The 10,176-nt window shown below is 38.6% G+C and overlaps 1 long non-coding RNA gene across 2 annotated transcripts; it reads right to left on the reverse strand.

Moving 5' to 3' along the window:
* Positions 1-1,620: 1,620 nt before the first annotated feature.
* On the reverse strand, positions 1,621-4,653 carry LOC140592148 (uncharacterized). Of its 2 annotated transcripts, XR_011992432.1 has the most exons (3): positions 3,638-4,653; positions 3,467-3,534; positions 1,621-3,371 (listed from the first exon to the last, which is right to left on the reverse strand). It is a non-coding gene; the product is annotated as an uncharacterized lncRNA (long non-coding RNA). The 2 variants fall into 2 exon arrangements; XR_011992431.1 differs by having other exon boundaries at positions 3,467-4,653.
* Between the last annotated feature and the right edge of the window lie 5,523 nt (positions 4,654-10,176).

Consider the following 10,176-nt stretch of genomic DNA (forward strand, 5'->3'; position numbering starts at 1 on the left):
GGTGACATTTCAGTGCCATTGTTTTAAAATACTCTGATTGGTGACTACAGTAAATCAGAACTAATGTAAGGTGATTAGAGGCTACTTGAAATTAAAAAAATAAAAATGTAAACAAAACCGTATGAGCCTTTAACTGTTTTACGTTAAAGAAAGCGTCCATGTTTGTCGCTATACTTAAACACATGTTGGCATAGGCGCATGTAGTTTATTGTCCCCACGACCGTACGCTTCTCCATCACCTATCAAACACTAGGCCGACTGTGCTTAGGTAACCACACACACACACACACACACACACACACACACACAACATGCAAACCAGAAAAATATGCACATGCTTCTGGGGGATTTCAATAGTTTTGTACGTTTATTTATTTATTTTTTTTAATGGTGATTAGGTTTTCTTCTAAACCGTGTATGTACTAAATGAAAAAGACCAGCTAAAAATGTTATTGCTAGCCAGCTTCCTATAAGAGTCAGCAAAACCCTGACACTGCAGCATTAATAAGCGCAAATATACACGCTCCTGGCTAAAGTGTCTCGGGGATAGATAGCCGCACCTTAAGAATGTCAGAGCCCCGACCGTTCGCAGCATTACATCAGCTAGCAGCTCGTGCGCCTCACGGCGGACTCCCTGGTGCTCAGAGCCATTGTGTCCGACATATTATGAATGAATGAAATGCCTTTTTATTGTCACTATACTCATGTACAATGAGAATAAAAAGCAGATCCTCCAGTGCAAACATGCATGTAGAACACACAACAAACAATAAACAAATAGTGCAAAAAAGTGCAAAACGTTCTGCGGTGCTATATATATACATATGGAAGGAACAAATAACTGTGTAGGTTATTGCCGCTGCCATTTCCCTTGTTATCCGATAAGTGGTAAAGTAAGAAAATGAATCTTTGTTCACATTTCGCACAGAAATCTCACTGCAAAGTGGATGACGACTGGTTCTGTTGAATTAGGTCTAAGTTTCATTAAGAGTCAAACACGGTGCAGCTCAGTCACCACTGTTAACTTAACATACCGTCCTCAGTAAACATCTCAAATCAGGCGCCCGGATGTCTTAAGTATAGGCCGCGGGGTCACCTTGTAGGAAAACCATTTACTAGAAAGCCGTCTTTATTAAAAATAACTAAAGCTTTATTCTTTAAAGTTTTTAATGTGTTTTCATGCGACCGCTAAATGCAGTTTACAAGCTCCTACTGTTATAAATAAAATGCTATTAAACCAGGTGCACTCGAAGTTACAGCTTTTGATGCTTCAGCTAAAAAACAATTTTGGAAAACTCAGCATATAATGAATGGAAAGAATGATTACAGATTCGTTGATACACAAAATGCTGGTGGATCGTTCTTTCACGGCGGAGACATTCTCTTGCGATGGACCTGACCCTACACTGGGTACATGGGGACCATTGCTGAAGTAAGGATCTAATGCGTAGCTAGGTGTCGAGTCTCACGGTTAAAAACCCCAGTCCCCGTGTGGCTCAGGGTTCAAAAGCTGCTAAAGATTGGTAGATTCCACGAGAGGTACCCCTTTTAAATACGCTTTATTCCCACCATCCCGCAAATATTAGCACATTTTAAAAACATGACCGTGCTGCATACATATAACAAAATGTATGTACAACTTTTATTTTGAATAATAAAATACCTGTACATGTTGCATTTTAAAACTCATTTGATAAATGTACACACACGTTTTTGTACAAGTTTGAAAAATAAAACACACGTGTACATGTTACATTTTAAAACCCTTGTGCAACTTTGAAAATAATAAAAAAAAACTTCATGTTATATTAACAAAATCTGCTTTGATAAAGAGCCTACAAATTTTTTGCAACTTTGTTTTTGTAAAATAAAAGCCACGTTCATATTAGATTTCAAAACTGATTCGCAAAATGAATGCATAAAACTTTGTACAAACATGCTTGCGCTGCGTACACATAACAAACCGTTTTTGTACAACGCGTCTAGAAAATAAAACACCCGAACATTTTTAAAGCATCTGTACATCTTACTTTGAAAAACTTTCATGTTACATTTTTTAAAACATCTGTACATCTTACTTTGAAAAACTTTCATGTTACATTTTAAAACATCTGTACATCTTACTTTGAAAAACTTTCATGTTACATTTTAAAACATCTGTACATCTTACTTTGAAAAACTTTCATATTACATTTTAAAACATCTGTACATCTTTGAAACACTTTCATGTTACACTAACAAATTCATTCGATGAAATATTTTTAAAGACTTACAACACCCTTTTTGCGATGCTGCTAGTTTTACATTTCGGTATCCAAAAGGCAGTTTCCCCACTAGGCAACAATCTGCGTTTGTCGTAGACGTCCCTGACATTTTTATTGAGGTCTATTAAACGTTTTCACGTCGCGTTTGATTTTGTTATAGTGCGGCATTATGGGGAATTATCCCGCTGCCTTTCATTTAACACGCTTAACCTTCGGCCTATGTTAGCTTTCTGTTCCTGTCTCTTATGTTAGACGGGTCGGTGTCAAGCAGCACGTGTCTTACAGTACATCAGCCATAAGATACCCTCAAAACAATTATTTATCATCCAATTTGTTTCTTACTTCTTGGTTACCTTGTTAGGCTTCCTTATCCATGAAAAGATTGGTTTTAATATTTTTGGTGTGGCTTTCTGGACCTTTCTTTTGACAGCATTCCTCTCGTTTTCAATAAAAAATAATGATAAAATAAACCTCTAGAGAATTATATAAATAAACTGAACTGGTCTTATCTTACCTTACATGTGTGGGGATGCCTTACCTTGATTTTGTTTTAATTTATTTAGTTTAAATAGAGATTCCTGACAAAGTCAAAAAACTTTGATGCAGTATATATTTCGAAAAAAAAGGTTCTTGGGTGTGCTATATAGAACTATAGGGGTTCTAACCAGAGGAAATATAACCATTGCCTTCAAAAAGGTGCCATTTCTTTTAATTGAGAATGTCCAAGGAGTGTCATATATGTACCAAGCTAAAAGGTTCAATATGGAGCCTTTTGTTTTAAGAGTATGCACAAATATATGTGGTGCTTTTATGCATGTTAAACTTAAAAATGGGTCGGTGCCGACCCTATCAGCACCGGAAGGTTATTAATAATGTCTCTAAGGATGGTAGCAAACAGGGCTCTTGGGCCGTCGCTTCACCAGACGCTGCGGGTGGCGAGTCGTGTTGAGCAAAGTAAACCGCATCATTTTCATCATTATTAGCGTTGTTGATGTTGTCTATTTCATTTAATAGCGCTTCAGGTATAGGAGGGGGGGTGTTGCTCCATCCATACCTGCTGATTCAGGTCTTGCGTAGATTTTCTCTTGACCGGTCCGTGCCGTCTCTCTTGTACATAAAATAATAGAGAATACCTATTATTAGAATAAGTTATTTTTAATGTATAGCGTTTATCATATGTATAAAAGAAATAATATACTCACTATATGGAGTTTTCTATCCGCAGTGTCTCCCGTAGAGAAAAAAAAACAAACCCAAAATAGCTGAATCTCTAAAAATAAAATAATTATTTTAAGTTATTTTATTGTATTGTGTTTATCATAAAACACGCGTAAAATATCATAAAACACGCGTAAAAGAAATAATATACTTACTCTATGCAGGTCCCATGTAGTTTTCTCTTTCCAGTAGGGCAATGCCTTGATGATACGGGGTGTGGGGTACTTGTGTCTCTTTACCAAAGGAGGGGGACCCTTCTCAAGGTAATAAAAATTTCACCGGTTGCTTACTTTTTAGGATTCTTTAAGGAGAAATATACGTCCTGTCAAGTTTTATCTGTTGTCTATTTCGATGTACGTTTTAACTGCGTAGACGGTATGGGGGGAGTCGGGGGGAAAAGACAAAATTTACTGAAATACAAAATGTCAAACTTGATGTGTGGCGGGGAGTCGGGGGGAAAAGACAAAACTTTTAACAAAATTTACTGAAATACAAAGTGTCAAACTTGATCTGTGGCCGAAATTACAGTTTGACCGGGATTTGACCTATCGGGATGTACATAGGTTGCATGAGGAAAAACACAAGGCCAAACTGCTACTGCTGCAGGGGGGTGTCGGCTTTCACACACACACACACATACACACACACAGACGGTCAAACTACTGCTAAGCGTTTTTTTACTGGACGTCAGACCCAGCTCCTCCTCTCATTCTTAGCTCCAACTTGGTCATTCTCACAGGATTTCTTTCAGTCTCGCGCAGCACAACTCTCAGCTCTCCGGCATCGCTCTCTCCGAGTCCTTTGCGGATTATCCAAAGCCATGGGACCTTACCACGGTACCGCAACAGACACAGCATCGCTCTCTCAGAGCCCTTTTCTACAGATTCTCCAAAGCCACGGACCTTACCACGGTGGTACAGCGTACGCTCACACTCCATCAGGTAACCCACCCCCACTCAGACCCAGTGTTTGGGACCTTAACGCACCAACCCCCCTGCTCAGTCCCCCCTGCTCGGCACCCGCTGGATGCAGACAAAACACCACACTCATAAGCACTCTACTCAATATAAAATAATAATTACATTATAATAAATAATTAAATAATAATACATAATTAAATTATAATAAATAAATAAACTATATACAAATAAACCCCTATCCCAACGCTCAACTGGCTCACAGCCAAAAAAAAAAACCCCCCCTCCCACTACCTCATGACGTCACCCGGCTTGCACCCACCGCCTGTCACTTTTTGATTTATTTGACCTTTGTGACCTTTGACCCAACCTGTCATTTTGACATAACCGGTATTCTCCATCTCTCTCATCTTGTTCACCTCGGACATGTTTGCCTGCTTGGCAGAGGGTTTGAGTTTCTGTACAAATAAAAGATCAATATAGATATTAACAAAAACAAATCAAAACAAATACTACATTTTATTTCACTGAAATAGCATATCACCAATGTTTCAAGGCACTGAAGCCAAAATATTAGCTATTTGTTTAATCATTCAGAAATCAATGAAGATACAGTGTGCAACCTTGAATATGACCCCTAATACAGCTGTTAAATCCAGAGCATATTAAAGATGATACTCCAATTCTTTGCTTGAATGAGAAGGATCATTATATTTCATTATACACGCTCCGAAGTTCGGTTCTTTATTTTTTGATATATGGCCGGTTTGTTAATGATTGGGAACATCATGGAAGACATTAAACTTTACTTTCATCTTTAATCGGGCTGTATAACCACATTGACCTTACACACTTTGGTACCCAACAGATGCTTGAGCACAAAATTGCAAGGTGCCAAGAGATACTGTGGCCAGAGATTTGAGCAAGGCTTTTGTTGGAGGACATCATAAAATACTAATGAGACTGCCGATGAAGAACTTTAGTAGTTAAAAAATGGACCGTCATAGGAGATTTATAGGACGCCAGGGAAGAGATTCACAGAAAGGGATCCATTGGTGTTTCTTTAAAAGAGACCTCAAATATTATAATGTATAGGCAAGTAAAAACGGTGTAAAAACTGAATACTTCTAGCAACAAAAACAACTTATAATTTCAAAGTTAATGTATAATATGATCAGGGATGTACAGTAACTTCTGCTACAATTTTCCACATGAAAGTCACAAGTAATTCTTGGAACCTGAAGTGCACTTTTGAGCTACCAGACCATCTTTAAAAAAAAATCAACCTTTTTTTGGAAATAAATTTGACTTGAATGTACACCACAAATTGTTAATACAGAAGCAGATTGTTAATACAGATAGTGGGTTAGTAATAAATATAAATATATAATGTAAAAAATTAAAGAAAACCAAATGCATTGACTATTTCATAACTAGGAATGTGAATTAGCATGTTTAATGACGGTTCGTCCTCAACTACATAACATCTCAGCCTATATCAATGGCCTTTCACAGTATTTGCAGCATCTTTTTATCATGAGTTTCTTAACATTCTTTTGGTTTAATTACTCTCATGCATAAGCCAGTTACAAAAGTATTGCTTCTTTTTCTTTAACATGAGCTCACTTATGATTAATGCATGAAAGTGAATAAAAAACAAATGCATGATGGATTACCTGATTGCTAATTAGCTTCTCAAAATGAGTGGTAATAAGCACTTAATTGGTACCTTATACATGAGTTCACAAATTAAAGTATAGCCAGCAGAAATGTATTTATTTATTTTTAACTCCAAACTGTACTTGCCAGTTTCGTATGATGTTCTTCACAGATCTTTTTACTCAGTTTAAATGAATGAATTCTGCAAATGAATAAATTGTGACATTGTGCCCATAGTCTGTGTTGTCAGGGTCAGCGTCTGCCTTGTCCTTCATGTCTCCTCCCCTTTTGGCCAGCAGGGGGTGCTGGCCATCGTGTTCTCCATCCTGTCTCTTGTTCTTCAGCCCCAGTAGGCCTATGCTATCCCTACTCCCCCGCCCACTGCATGGCTCAATAGGCTGCATGTATGGCTCAGACACTGAGAACCTGCCATTCGTGGGTTTGAGGCTGATTTGTTTAATTATGGATTCTTGTTGTTCCTAGTGTTTGTAGTTGTCTCTCTGTTTGGTTTGTCCTGTTTGAGTTTAGTTTTTGTCTACTGTATTCAGCCCTCTGTGTTATTTTTGGTTTGTTAAGGTTCCTTAGTCTCATGCTTGTTTAATTATAACCTGCTCCACCTATTCCTTGTTGTCCTGAGTCCTTCTTGATTTGTTAATCTGATTATGCTTTGCACCTGCTCCTTGTTTGTCCGGATGTTCCTCTGTATTTAAGTGCCTGCTTGTGTTCAGTTCCTTAGTGAGTTACTGAGTTTATGCTCTGTTCCCTTGCGGTGCCTGTTCTTCCTCCTTGTTTCCTTGTAGTTAGTTGTTCTTTTTTTTGACCCCTTGTGGTCCTTTTGTAGTTTTACTCAGTGTATTTAGTCTCCTTTCATAAACCCCTTTGTGTCTCACAGCTGCCAGTGGATCATCACCTTTTTCCCGCCTAAACCATTTTGCACCATAACGCTCCGTGTTAGTCTCCGGACCCCTGTGACCCCGCATAAGGCAAGCAATGATGGATGGATGGATGGATGGATGGATATATGGTGTATTTAAAATGCAATTTGAAATATTTTTTTTTTGTAATTAGCCTATAATTCAGTAATTTAGTATGGTGTTTATGTCATTTATTATACAGGACAGAATATGGGCTTAACTGGGGATAAAAGCAAATGGGAGGGGGGGGAATAGCTATGCCCATTCCAGTTTCAATTTCATCACAATGTGTGTAGGGGAATCAGGTGAAAGGTCAAAGTTCTGACTTTGATAAGGAAGAGACTATTGCTCAGAATAATGATCTTCATTTTGATACCTGAGTGGCACCAAATTGAGAAAGGTAAGTCATTCTTCTGACATCGCAAGGCCTGACCATGAATGCTTGATAGAACAGTGACTTGTACTACGAAGCGGGGTTACTGGCTTATCGGGGTAACTTGTCAGATTTAAGGTACCACAGTTTAAATGGACTTCATATTTGTTCACTTACATTTTGCCCAGACTACCTTAAATCCGACAAGTTACCCCGATAAGCCAGTAACCCCACTTCGCAGTACAGGCCTCAGGTAGGCATACGCCTCTCAATGGCCAAAATACTTCAAAAAATTAAAATGTGGCTAACTGATTAGAAGGTGTGTGTGTTTGTTATATGTGCGGCTATAAGCAACAGTTGTACAGCTGGCATTGTACAAGACAGGATGCTATTGTTACGGTTAAGGAGCATGAATATAATTTGCTCTGACTCCTTTGAAACCACTAGTATAGGATAGTATAGGAAGGCAAACAGATTTAAGCTAGTACTGGTCTGGAGGAAGTGTGGATGGAGTGAGAATTGTAAGGCAGCCTTCCATCAAGTCTTCAAAAAGACCAGAGCATTTCAGGAAATCCCCGCTTTAGTTGTCAAGCTTCCAATCTGGAAGTCATTTGTGAGCTAACACGAAGACATAATTTCCTTGCTTAAAATATGGCAGAGCATGAAGGGGATTTTGGACATATGGGAGCGATATGTCACAGTCCACAGCATATCGGAAAGTGTTACCGACTAATCCCTCTGTCCACAAACTGGGACGTTTTCTAGGTAGTGTGTTTTTTTTCTGGTGCTCTTCCCCAAACCATTCTTTCATCTATTTCCTAACTCCACTCACTTAGAAAACAAAATCATTGTGGTTGCGTGTAGGGAGGTAAGAAAAACACTTACAGAGTGAGAGGGAAACTAATCACTTATCACAAAAACAATTAATAATATTTAACTACAGTGGACTCTCAAGACTTAGTCTCGATCCAAGAACGTTTAAAGTCATCTTGTCATCTGAGGCTCCCTCCTAAGTCCTGAAAGAACTGGAGTCTTATTGCTAAGGAAGTATTTAGCACTAATTTTTCAGGACGCTACATTTCCTGCGTAGTCTGCTCAAATCTGGAAGTAGGCATTTCTAAATATGCAATTGTAACGTTTTCATTAAACTTAAGCAAACTGTACAAACCCACCTCTTGCTTCACAACCAACCCAGTTGTCGGATTCTGCTTGGTGAACCACAGTGCTCATCCTTGCAGTCTGTCCTTTATTTCTGTAGGCAGAGTGGTGGCTCTGAGGCTAAGGATCTGTGCCAACAATTGGAAGGTTGCTGGTTCGAATCCTGTGAATGCCTGGAGTGGTTCTACTCCATTGGGCCCTTGAGCAAAGCATTTAACCTGTAATTGTTTCATCCTGGGTATGACGTTAATCTGTATCCAGCCCTGTAAGGAGGTCCCGTTGGCAGGATTGGCACTCCCACTACCAGAGGAAAAACGCCCACAGGTCCATTTGGACTAGTGTGGTGCTGAAACTGCACTCAGGTTCTCCTCCCTGAGGTCATTTGTGTGGTGGGTGTAGCAATGTGTTGTCATGCCTGCTCTTCATCTTTTTTCGGGGATTTTGAATGTAAATAGTTGCCATTTAGACCCTACAATGCCCCCAAAACCTATAATTATGTACGCAGACACACAGAAAAATTTCCTTTCCCCAGGTTTTACCGTAGAAACTTGTGGGTGTGAATCTTTCTTCCCTTAGCTAATTTACTGAAGCAGTTCACAATATGACTCTGCTTCAGAGCACAAAGAGCCATTCACATTTTCATGTAAAAGTATTACGTCTGTATTGTAATTTACTGTACTATAATTAAGGCTGGCATCTTTTGCCTTTATTTTACTCATTTTACTTTGTTCTGGAGAATATAAAATACTCACATGCAGTAGTCTCCCCAGTGATGTTTGCAGTGGAACACGTATAACTTCATGTTATCCTAATATATCCCATCCATTTGGAATTGTGACTGTGGTGCTAGTAATTGCTACATATTATCTCTCCATTTATTGTAGCTTGGGGGCAGTGTATAGCTCAAAGGGCTGGAGAGTTATGCCTGTATCCAGAAGGTTGTGGGTTCCATTCCCGCAGCCTACAGAGCAGTCATGTGACCACGGGAGCTTTGAGCAAGGCCCTTAACTCCGACTGCTTCAAGGGTGTTTGATGCTGACTCATCCTGCTCTCTGTCCCCAAGGCTTCTTCACTTGTATCTCACTTGTATGACATGCAATTAATAAATAATCAATCATACATAATTACACTATTACTACCGAATCTAAGTAACAGTACATTGTTCTTCACTGTCACTTATGTCATCCCTTAATTTTCTCCATATACCAGGAGCCAGATGTACTGTAGTAGTGTTTGAATGTACTACAGAAATGACATAAAAAAAGCTTAAAAAACTCTTAACAGTAACATTCCACAAACAGTATGTACTTGTAGTATATAGACAAGATTTCATTGAATTAATTGCATTGAAACAGACTTTTCTAGCAGGGTTACAACTAACCCTTTGTCTGTTACAATCAACCCTGCCCATGGGGTAAGTTGTAACAATTCATGGTAATATATAATAATGCATTCATAATGCATTATAAACATGGTCATAAATAATTCTCAAAAGGCATAACACATTATAGCCATGTATATTTTGCATAGTGAATGCTTTTATGATGTATTTTAATGGTCAGTATAGGCATTAAGTATGCTTTATACTGCCTTATGAGGGTATCTATAGTGCATTATAAGCTTCATATATGCATATTTGCTTCATAAGACAGTCATAATGCATAATAAACATG

This window comes from Paramormyrops kingsleyae, chromosome 7 (assembly GCF_048594095.1).
Source record: "Paramormyrops kingsleyae isolate MSU_618 chromosome 7, PKINGS_0.4, whole genome shotgun sequence".
NCBI classification, from domain to species: Eukaryota; Metazoa; Chordata; class Actinopteri; order Osteoglossiformes; family Mormyridae; genus Paramormyrops; species Paramormyrops kingsleyae.